The sequence below is a fragment of the Apium graveolens genome, unplaced genomic scaffold (genome assembly GCF_009905375.1).
Source record: "Apium graveolens cultivar Ventura unplaced genomic scaffold, ASM990537v1 ctg9139, whole genome shotgun sequence".
Classification (NCBI taxonomy): Eukaryota; Viridiplantae; Streptophyta; class Magnoliopsida; order Apiales; family Apiaceae; genus Apium; species Apium graveolens.
The window spans coordinates 41468-53671 of record NW_027421771.1 but is presented as its reverse complement, the minus strand read 5'-3'; positions in this window follow the sequence as shown (position 1 = coordinate 53671).

Below are 12204 nucleotides of genomic sequence, written 5' to 3'. Positions count from 1 at the left end.
TTACTGGGAAACAATTGGTATCAGAGCACACTGATAAATTTATAATCAGAAACGATCTAAACATGTCCCTGAACAAGTATGAAAGTATTAAAATTCCCATTCTGAAAAAGACTGAATATCCAACATGGAAGGTGAAGATGCTCATGTACCTGGAAGCTACAGATCAAGATTATCTAGACGTAATCAATGATTGACCCTTCATGCTAACAAAACTGGTGCCTGCAACTCCTTCGGTTGCTGAACACTATCAACTGAAGGAGAAGATAGAATGGACACCAGAAGAGAAAGTAGTTGTGTTGAAAGATGCAAAGGTAAGAAACATTTTGCATAACAGTCTTAATCCTGTGATGTCAAATAGGATCATAGCCTACAAGACTGCCAAAGGAATATGGGATGCTCTTGAAACTCAATGTCAAGGAACCATGGCCATCAAGAAGAACAGAAGGGATATTCTGATTCAAGAATATGAACACTTTGAGGCCAAGCCTGATGAAAGTCTCACTGATATCTATGACAGATTTCTGACTCTACTCAACAATCTGTCTTTGGTAGGAAAGTTGTATGATCGAGAGGATTCAAACACCAATTTTTTAAGAGCATTAAGTGAAGAATGGGAGACTCAGACTTCAATCATACGATATCAGTATAATTTGGACGTAATTACTCTGGATGAAGTCTATGGCATGCTAAGAACTCATAATTTGGAGGTTCAGCAAAGGAGAGAGAGGAAAAGCAGCAAAGGGAAATCTATTGCTTTGAAAGTTAATGATAAAGCTTCAAAAGAAAAGTCTGTTGGAGCTGTACAAAAGAAGAACAAATTGCCAGAATTAGATACTGATGATTCATCATCATATCCTGATGATGATACTGATTTTGAAACTGATGAGAACATGACAAATTCAGATGTCATGCAAATGGCTGCATTACTGGTTAAGGGCTTCAGGAAAATGCAATTCAGGAAGTCTAGGAACAACAGAAGCTTCAGGAAGAAGTTCATTGGAGGTGAAAAGAAGTCAATTGGGAGAAAAGATGGAAAGGACTCTAAAGCTGGGAAGCTAGACAGGACAAAGATCAAGTGTTACAACTGTGCTGAACCTGGTCACTTTGCCTCAGAGTGCAAGAAAACAAAGAATGATCAAGGGAAGAGCAAAGCCCTGATCACTTCAAGCAAGAATTGGGTGGACTCCTCTGACTCTGAAGATGAAAATACATGATATGCACTGATGGACAGTCTTGATGATCCTGCTGCTTCTGAGCCTAAGGTACAAACTCCTTTCTTCACTTTTGATACTGAAAATATATCTGAATTGAAATCTATTCTTAAATCTTTGCATGGTAGTTTTAAGAATAAGACTTTAGAAAATGATAGACTTATAACTGAAATTAAGACATTGAAATCTAGGAATGATCAGTTAGAGTCTGACTTGATACATACAGTTAAGATTCTTGAGGCTAGATACCGTATGTTAGAAAAGAATCTAGAGAATGAGAGAAAAACCCTTAAAGCCTGGACTGATTCAGGAAAAAGGTTCATGAGATGATCTCAAAGAAAAACTGGAAAGAATGCCTAGGCTATAAAGATGGAATTAAGGATGTTGACACTAAAAATAAAATTTCCCTTAAAACTCCTGTTAAGTTTATTTCATCAGAAGCTGATGAACCCAAATCTACTTTTGAAAAGGGTTCAACATCATTATCACAAGAAGAACTGGTAAATGATAAAACTCAAAGAAAGAAAAGCAAGGAAACCATTAAGTCTGTTAAGAAAAAAAGAAACATAGGACTTTTGTCAGCAAATTAATTGAAAAAGATAATATCTGAGGTTATTGACAAACCTCAAGCAAAAAGTCCTAAGAGAAACAGGAATGGTAAGCAAGGTATTTCTAAGGATTCAATTTACAAGGTTGTTCCCAGTGCTCCTAGGAAAACTTGTTTTAACTGTGAAGATACTAATTATCTTGCTATTGATTACAAGAGGAATAAGAAAAGGAAAACTGCTATTCCTGAGTCTGATGTTAGGGGTAGATGATTATTTTATATATTGAATTCTCAATGATCAGAAGAAGCTCAGGATCTGGCTGTTCAGATGTCATCGGGATCTGATGTACCGTCAGGATTTGGTATGTCATCAGGATTTGTATGACATCAGTATTTGAAGACAGTCAGCATTAGAGGATTTGTTCTGTTCCTTATAATGTGGAGCAGATATCTGTTACGTCTGAGAGATAGGACTTTATCTGTTTAGTTTAAGATATGTGTCAGTTTCGGTTAGTTTTTGATAATGTATATCTTAGATTAATCTGTTGTAGCTGTGTAGTATATAAACACGGTTTAGGTCATCACTTAGTGAACAACACTCGAGGATCTTTCGACCTAGCAGCTCTCAAGAACATCGGTATTTCTTGAGAGGATTTTGTAACAGTTTTTATCATAAATATAAAAGCTGTTATATTTTATTACTTGTTCGAAATATTTATACAATTGTATCCAACCCCCCCCCCCTTTGAACAATTGTATCTTTACTGGGAAACAATTGGTATCAGAGCACACTGATAAATTTATAATCAGAAATGATCTAAACATGTCTCTGAACAAGTATGAAAGTATTAAAATTCCCATTCTGAAAAAGACTGAATATCCAACATGGAAGGTGAAGATGCTCATGTACCTGGAAGCTACAGATCCAGATTATCTAGACGTAATCAATGATGGACCCTTCATGCCAACAAAACTGGTGCATGCAACTCCTTCGGTTGCTGAACACTATCAACTGAAGGAGAAGACAGAATGGACACTAGAAGAGAAAGTAGTTGTGCTGAAAGATGCAAAGGTAAGAAACATTTTGCATAACGGTCTTAATTCTGTGATGTCAAATAGGGTCATAGCCTAGAAAACTACCAAAGAAATATGGGATGCTCTTGAAACTCAATGTCAAGGAACCATGGCCATCAAGAAGAACAAAAGGGATGTTCTGATTCAAGAATATGAACACTTTGAGGCCAAGCCTGATGAAAGTCTCACTGATATCTATGACAGATTTCTGACTCTACTCAACAATCTGTCTTTGGTAGGAAAGGTGTATGATCGAGAGGATTCAAACACCAAGTTTTTAAGAGCATTAAATGAAGAATGGGAGACTCAGACTTCAATCATACGATATCAGTATGATTTGGATGTAATTACTCTGGATGAAGTCTATGGCATGCTAAGAACTCATAATTTGGAGGTTCAGCAAAGGAGAGAGAGGAAAAAGCAGCAAAGGGAAATCTGTTGCTTTGAAAGTTAATGATAAAGCTTCAAAAGAAAAGTCTGTTGGAGCTGTACGAAAGAAGAACAAATTGCCAGAATTAGATACTGATGATTCATCATCATATCCTGATGATGATACTGATTCTGAAACTGATGAGAACATGACAAATTCTGATGCCATGCAAATGGCTGGCATTACTGGTTAAGGGCTTCAGGAGAATGCAATTCAGGAAGTCTAGGAACAACAGAAGCTTCAGGAAGAAGTTCATTGGAGGTGAAAAGAAGTCAATTGGGAGAAAAGATGGAAAGGACTCTAAAGCTGGGAAGCTAGACAGGATAAAGATCAAGTGCTACAACTGTGATGAACCTGGTCACTTTGCCTCAGAGTGCAAGAAAATAAAGCATGACACTACTAAAAATAGTAGATACGACATCGTGCTTAAACATCGGTATGTAATTACACCGATGTTAAAAGCATATTTAACATCGGTTTAAAAAAAAACGATGTGAAAAGCCTGTTTAACATCGATTTTACATAGTAGCCGTTGTCTATGTTTAATTTTAAAATAATAACAAATTAATGTTTTTCACTTTAACATCGGTTATTTATACTAACCGTTGTCTATAACCATTTCTAAAAAAATGACTAAATAAATGTTTCAGTTCCCCCGCTGAGTACGTACCCAAATTTTTCCGGTAACAAAAAAGTTAAAAAATTATTTCCCCTTCCCCTTTTACTCACACACCCATACATCTCTATCTCTGTAGCTATCTCCATCTTTATCTCTCTCCCCCAAACCTCGACTCACACATCAGGGCTCTTTCTCTCTCTCAAACTTGCGGCTCTCTCTTTGCTCTCTCTCTCTCAGACCACGATTGTAATTCTCTCTCAAACCTTTGCTCTATCTCAAAAACCCTAATTCTCTCTCTTAAATATCGAACTTCATCTCTCTCCCCCCTCTCTCCCCCCTCTCTCCCCCTCTCTCTTTCCGTCTCTCTCTTTCTCCACTCTACCTTTGTATTCTCTATTACCATCTCTTTCTCCTCTCTCTTCGACTCCCTATCTAGATCTTGGTGGAAGCTTCGATTATATAAAATCGATTGGTGAAGGTTAGACTCTGGCCATGATGAAGCGATTGACGATGGTTTGAAGAAAGGGAAGGAGTTTTTCCGTTACAAATCGGGCTAAAAATTGGTGGTCTTATTAATTTGGTAGCTTAAAATCGAGTCGAGAAAGCAAATGTTTGGTTTGATTATATATGTAAATTTTAAATTTGTTTCAAAATTTTACATTTTGATTTTAATGAAGCTTTTGTTTATAGGTCTGAAGCTTTGGAGCTTGAAACATATCCTTCAATCGTAAAATATCTCTTTCTTTTAGCGTTATTACATCCATTGTGTATTTATATAGATCTGTCAGTGTATATTATATTTGTATGTTCAGTTTGTTTATTCTATTATGTTCTGCTATTAAGTTTAGGTGTTAAAAAAACAAAGAAGGATACAAAAGCATGGATCTTCTTCAAGTTCTGTTGGTTCCTTTAGATTTACAGTGGTATTATGAATACATAAAAAATGATCTCTCAACTACAAGAAAAATAGACTTTTTCTAACGGATAACTTCAAACAGATTTATTAGATCCATTTCATGTGTATGTTTTCATTTTTTGTACTCATTCTTACATTAGTAATATTTTGGTATAAATATATTGAAGTATTTTGATTTCTTTCGGGTGAAGGCTATGTGTTTTAATTTATGAGTTTATTTTTAGGTCTGATTTTACAGTGAAAGAGTTTAGATCTTACAGATCAGAGTTTGTTTTTAAATTATTTGCTACGTCTGTTAGTATGGATCTTAAAAGTTTTTGTTCTAGCTTCCATCAGGCAAAAAATGTGCTTGGTCTGATACATCATATCTTATTTGAAGAATTGACATAGATACGGATGATGCACTCCTTCGTTTTAGTTAATTAAGCTATGGGGATGACCTCATTAATAGAGCAAGAACAGGAATTAACACAACCTGAGCTTTTTGGATCTGAAGCTTGCACTTTTCGTGCTCAAAATAATTGTCAGTTTTAGTTTTCAAGCTAACAACTAGTTAAGTTATGTTTTCAAATCTTTTTAACCTTTTTGGGGTAGCTAGATTAAGTAATCCAAATCACACCCACTTGATTGCAGTTGCTATCTTTAAGTGCAGAGACAATTATGATAGTAAATGGGACAACAGTTGCTGAGCCTATAAAAACCCAAGCTTACATGACCTCCAGATTTACGGGATCATAGTGACTATCATTCTATGTTTCGTTGGCCTCAATATTTGTTGGGATACTTGTTACGATGAAAGATCACCCAGCAAGTAAGTCCTTCATCTTGGTTAAAATTTGCTTCCTCTTACCATATTAGCTATGGTTCATGTTTACCCCTGTTGTATTTAGTACGACAGGTCTGTTCACTGGGACACTTGATACAGTATTATATGGGAGTTAAAATGTATATATTTGGCCTGAGGATTGGTTTGTTAATTTCTTGTTTCTGTTATTACTTTTTTCTTTATCTGTAGAAAGAATAATTTAGTGGCATGTGATTAACCACATATATCATATTGCATCCCTTTTTTTAAAGAGTTCATAAGTTACTTATTCTAACCAGTGCATACTCTCTATTTTGGTTAATCAGAATTATGTTTATTCGTGCCTTGAACACGTTGATTTTCCACATGCGTGTCTTTTATGTTATTTGGCAGGAAGAAATAAATTTTTTAATGCTTTAAAGAACATTTTTCTTATTGTTTTGCTCCCAATTAATTACCACCCTCTAATCCCCTTAATTACCCCCATACGATGTATCTAAATCTGTGACTAGTTAAATTTTCGTAAGTACTTCTAAAAAGATTGTATGTTCAGTTTTTCGGGCTAGTAAGATTAATATCACTGTTGATATAACTTTTCCAGGCTCACTGTTACTATAACAATATAACTCTATTTTCATATGTCTCAGTGTCTTCTTCTGTTTCCTCTAATTCTGGTGTAGATAGAAAGAGAAGGCAATTTATGGAATAAATACAGCAGACCATTACTTTTCCAAGACAAAATATAGCAAAATTGCATCAGCTATGACTAGGCTTTCTCGCGATGGGACCGACCAATAAAGTTCGAACAAGAATGTCAATTGCATCAGCTATGATATTTGGGTCGGTATTCTGGAGAATGGGAATGTCACAGACGTCAATTCTAGATAGAATGGGACTACTTCAGGTTAAGTTGTTTAATATACATGTTCTTTGTAAACATACATCGGATATATTAATGTAGAATGTTATAGCTTTAGAATTTGAATCTGAGTCGATGCCATTTTTAAAATCGAAATACAATACGTAAAATGTTTTTGTTTTTCACATTATTTTCAAGTTGATTTTTGCCAGTCACTGTTAGAGGACGAGACCGAAGATATGTACCATGCTGTTGAACAATAGTGACCTAGAATTTAATAGTACAAAGATCAATTCTGTAGGTGAGCAACTTACTTGTGTTCAAATAATTAACTTATCCTATGTGCTTGATAGCTTCCTCTATCGTTTCAACTTTTTACAAGTGATACAGAGGAAGATGAACAACATGCTGGGGCAATCCAAGGCAGCGTGAAAGATATAGATGAATCAATGAGGTAAAGGTCGTGCAAAAGTTTCTTTCGATATCTACGTTTTTATGTTAATTATGCATTTTAGAATATAGATGCATGATGAAGGTACTGAAGCACTCTTCTCTCAAGTAGATGAGTGTGTTAAACATAATTTGCGAAAGGCGCATATCTCTGATATATAGGCACTTCTCGGGTGTTTATTAGCCAAAACATAATTAAAATTAAAAGTTAAGAATATGGTAGTAGATGGTTTGGGTACTAGCACCTAATTTATTTTTCTACAGATACTTTCTAACTGGTTAACGCGTCCCTACTGGGGTCAGACGGTCTGCTACAAACATTATTAGATGGGACGTCGATGTGTTGCAGCTGTTTACGATTCAAGGTTGTGGTAGAGATCTGCGTTACACCGGAAATATACTCTGAATTGTTAAACATAGATAAATATAACTTGTTCTAAATTAGAACAAAGAGAGTTGTCTTCCAATTTGTTTGGACATAATCACAAATGATTACCAGATTCCAGAAGTATGTTAAAATTCTAAAATGAAAGTAGCTGCAAAAAACAATCCTGCTTCTTTTCCATTAATCCTTGAGTCCTTTAAACAAGAATTCTCATTTTATGCAATATTTTAGGTAGCTAAGTCATGTCAGATAGAGGAAGACATGATTTTAAACTCCACGTTATGTGGCTTGCATCCTCATATTCATAGTTTTTGTTATTCTGGTAATAACATGCAGTGAAGATTATAATTGGTGGTGGAGGGCTTACCCTACAGCAGGATCATCTTCCTTGTACCTGTTCCTCTACTCCATTTTCTACTTTTTCACAAAGTTGGAGATTATAAAGCTAGTTTCCGGTATCTTGTATTTTGGGTATATGTCAATCGCGTTGTTTGCCTTCTTTATCTTTGACTGGGACGATTGGCTTTTTTGCTTGGCTTCTATGATTTCCTTTGACATATCTGTTCCAAGTCAAATATGTTTAGATTGTTGGATGTAATAATTATTAAATTTGGGTTTTATTGTTTGTGGTTGTGATATTTATTTTAGACTTGGAATGTGTCTGAATTGACCACTTCTTGGAATATTTAATGTTAAGAAATTTGGTATCAATGTAGCTTTATGTTTATGTTGCATTGTTTGGTATTTTTTGGTTGTAAATGTAATTGGTTCCTGTGGATGTGAACAGTATTAGGATGGCATGCAATATACAAGACATTAACATCACATTGGTAAATATAAACCGATGTAAAAAATATAAGAAAGACATCAGGTAAAATAATATTAAAAAAAAGAACTAAAAAATCCGATGTGAAATAGTCATTTGACATCAGTTCTGAAAAGAAACTCAATGATTTCACATTGGATACAGAAACAAAACCGATGTCTAATCCTACATTTCATATGGGACGTCTAAATGAACCGATGTCTAATCCCGCATTTCACATCGGGCAAATAAATAAACCGATGTTGATTCTCTATTTTGACATCGGTTTGTTCGAATGAATTTTAATAAATGGCTTCTAGAGCTTGTAAAGTTTCATATTTTAATGGATAAATACCTCTTAATATACTCATATTCAATTAGAAATACTGTAATATAAGTTGAAATTTGTTGCAAAGACATCACAATTAATCTTAAAATCGATGTATAGCACCGTAATAGACATCGGTTGTTAACCGATGTCAAAGGCTAATGACATTTAACATCACACGCGAAGACATCAGTTCAGATTTTTTTTAATATCGGTTCAGAACCGATGTCTGATGCCATATTTCTAGTAGTGTGATCAAGGGAAGAGCAAAGCCCTGATCACTTCAAGCAAGAATTGGGTGGACTCCTCTAACTCTGAAGATGAAAATACATGATATGCACTGATGGACAGTCTTGATGATCCTGCTGCTTCTGAGCCTAAGGTATAAACTCCTTTCTTCACTTTTGATACTGAAATAATATCTGAATTGAAATCTATTCTTAAATCTTTGCATGGTAGTTTAAGAATAAGACTTTAGAAAATGATAGACTTATAACTGAAATTAAGACATTGAAATCTAGGAATGATCAGTTAGAGTCTGACTTGATACATCAGATAGATTTGAAGAAAGAATGTAAGAGAGCTAAACATACAATTAAGATTCTTGAGGCTAGATACAGTATGTTAGAAAAGAATCTAGAGAATGAGAGAAAAACCCTTAAAGCCTGGACTGATTCAGGAAAAAAGGTTCATGAGACGATCTCAAAGAAACACTGGAAAGAATGCCTAGGCTATAAAGATGGAATTAAGGATGTTGACACTGAAAATAAAATTTTTCCTTAAACTCTGTTAAGTTTATTTCATCAGAAGCTGATGAACCCAAATCTACTTTTGAAAAGGGTTCAACATCAGTATCACAAGAAGAACTGGTAAATGATAAAACTCAAAGAAAGAAAAGCAAGGGAAACCATTAAGTCTGTTAAGAAAAAAAGGAATATAGGACTTTTATCAGCAAATTAATTGAAAAAGAAAATATCTGAGATTATTGACTTAGGACATTTTTACATCAATAATAATTGCATTTAAAGTGCTTATGTTTATGTATATTCTAAGATTTAAAATCTTATATCACTCGGTACCCTTTCTCCTAGTACAAAATTTGTGCAACAAATAAAAAATATTGACTAACTAAAATTTATTAAAATTAACAATATTTTTTAAGATAGAAAAACTGGTAAAAATAACTATCCACACATGTTTTATTTTAAATTTATCCATATTAAACATGTACACGACAGAGCACATTTAAAAGTCCAGTAACAATATGCATGTAAATTTGGCATCAAGTATATAACCGTTTGTGAAATTTTGTACTTTTATATGATTATAATTAAAATTTCACTGCTCACTGGTATTGGTAAGTGGTTGTTAAGTAACATTTAGGTGTGGAAGACAGTTCACCATAATTCATAAATACATACTGATATTGTATAAACATGGTCTTACTGATCCTCTGTAGTCCATCACTTTACTCTGAACACCAAGTCGTTAAAAATAATCAAAGATGGTTAAGAATTTCTGGGCACAAAAAGGTGTATGGCCGAGAACCCAGAGTCAGACTTCCAATAATAACAGCTGCAAGAATTTTTCAATTGACACAGGAACTAGGTCACAGCAATGATGGGCAAACCATTGAATGGCTTCTCCGTGAAGCTGAGCCCTGCTATCAGGCATTATACAGGTACCGGATCAATGCCTTATGTCCCTGAATCAACTCGGTCCCTGAGTCTCCCCCATGTCTCCATCATCCTCATTTGCACCTGTAAGTGCTACTTCAACCATGAGTATCCCCCTGTCTCCGTTGTCCTCCTTTGCTACTTCAACCATGAGTCTCCCCCTATCTCCCCTGTGCTCCTTTGATACTTCGACCATGAATCTCTCCATGTCTCCACCATCCTCCTTTGCACCTGTAAGTGCTACTTCAACCCTCACTGTGACACCTCCTGGTCTTGTCTTGGTGCAAACATTAATGTGTAGCTTGGCATCTTCACATGAATCTTTTGTGGGACCTGCACTAAACCGTCCTATACCTACCATGCTAACGGGGTCAACAATTCGGGTTCCGTCCACAAGGGGAATGGTTGCTCCTACAATGGTTGATCTTGTGCCAGCATATGGATCATACATGGTGCCTCAGCAAAATATTGGAATGGCTCAGTCTGGCATGGGGGTAGTACCCACAACTGTTGTTCCTGAATCTTATATAATGCCACAAGAAAATGCTGGGCTTCCTGAGCTACCTGGCATTGAGTTGATAATTCAGAGTTTTTTATGTCACTGCTGCAGGGAAATGACGTAGCAAATGAGGGTAGATGGTTCAATGATCAGAATGATCTTCATAATCATTAGATAAGTGATCCTTGAGATGTTATAATTATTTATCTCCTAAAAGATGGTTATGTCACATGTAGAATTTAATCTCTTTTAATTTTTTTTCATTTTTAGTTATCACCCACAAAGGTGATTATGTCATATCTTAAATTTAGTTTTTTATATTTTATTTATTTTCTCTTTGTTATTTAAGATAATTAATTAAACAACTTTTCAAATTTAATCTTTTAAGATCGGGATAATGATGATCTTGATTTGCAATTCTTAGGATTTGTTATCATTTCAAACCAGAAAGTTTGTAGCTAATTTTTACAATATTCATGCTTCTTACCTTCACTACAAGAAAACAAGGTTAAATACAACTGATTTAAATTCGGCCGGGGGTTAAATTCGACCGCAAGCGGTCGAATCCTTTGGACACGGCTAAATTCGATCGGCCTCAGTCGAATTCAAACGGTTGTATTTAAACAGTCGTATTTACAATCAATTTTAACTGAAAACGGTTGAAATTAAAACGGTCGAAATTAAACTAGTCGAATTTCCGTTCGAATTTAGCCCAAAAAAATGGAGGGAATTTTCCCGCTAAGTAATTTATTTGCCACTCCTAAATTTAACCGATTTCGGTCAAATTTTATATTTAAAAATGGAGGGAAATTTACCCATACTTTTGCACTTTTAAAAAAATGAGGGAAATTTCCCGCCCATTTTGAAGGTATATTTCAACGAAATTCGGTTGTATTTATAACTTTTTTCAATTTAATTTTTAATAAAAAAAATTATTTAAATGTTAGTGAATATTTTGAAATTATGGATATTTAAAAGTTATCCAATAAAAAAAATTAGTTCTTGAAAAATAAATTATGCGCTATAAGAATTTTCAAATTTCTTTATTTGTTTAAAAAATATAATTGATGCTAGTTATGAGTATAAGTCTAACCGATATTTGACTTTTAAAATGACAAACAAATAAAATTATTTTGATATGAAATTTTGGTCATAACACTAATATATATATAAGCATCCATACGGTTGAATCGATGGAAAAAATTTATAAAAAAAAATAAAACACCAATTCAAGACTAAATACTAATTAGCTGTACTGGTCAAACTGTTGCCTGACTATTAAAATGGCAAATTAAATAAAATTATTTTGATTTGAAACTTTCATTATATCACTAATATATATATATATTTATATCACTAGTTAGTTTATACTAGTCAAACTCATGTTTGACTTTTAAAATGGGAAACCAAATAAAATTATATTGTTATGAAACTTCGGTTAAATCATTAACTATATATATATATATATATATATATAATATTGACATCCTTACGGTTAGATCAAGTGCATTGAAAAAGAAATTAATTTAAAAATAAATTAAATATTTTTACACATAAAAAGTTTCAAAATCGTGACAAAAAAGCATCAAAATTTTATTTT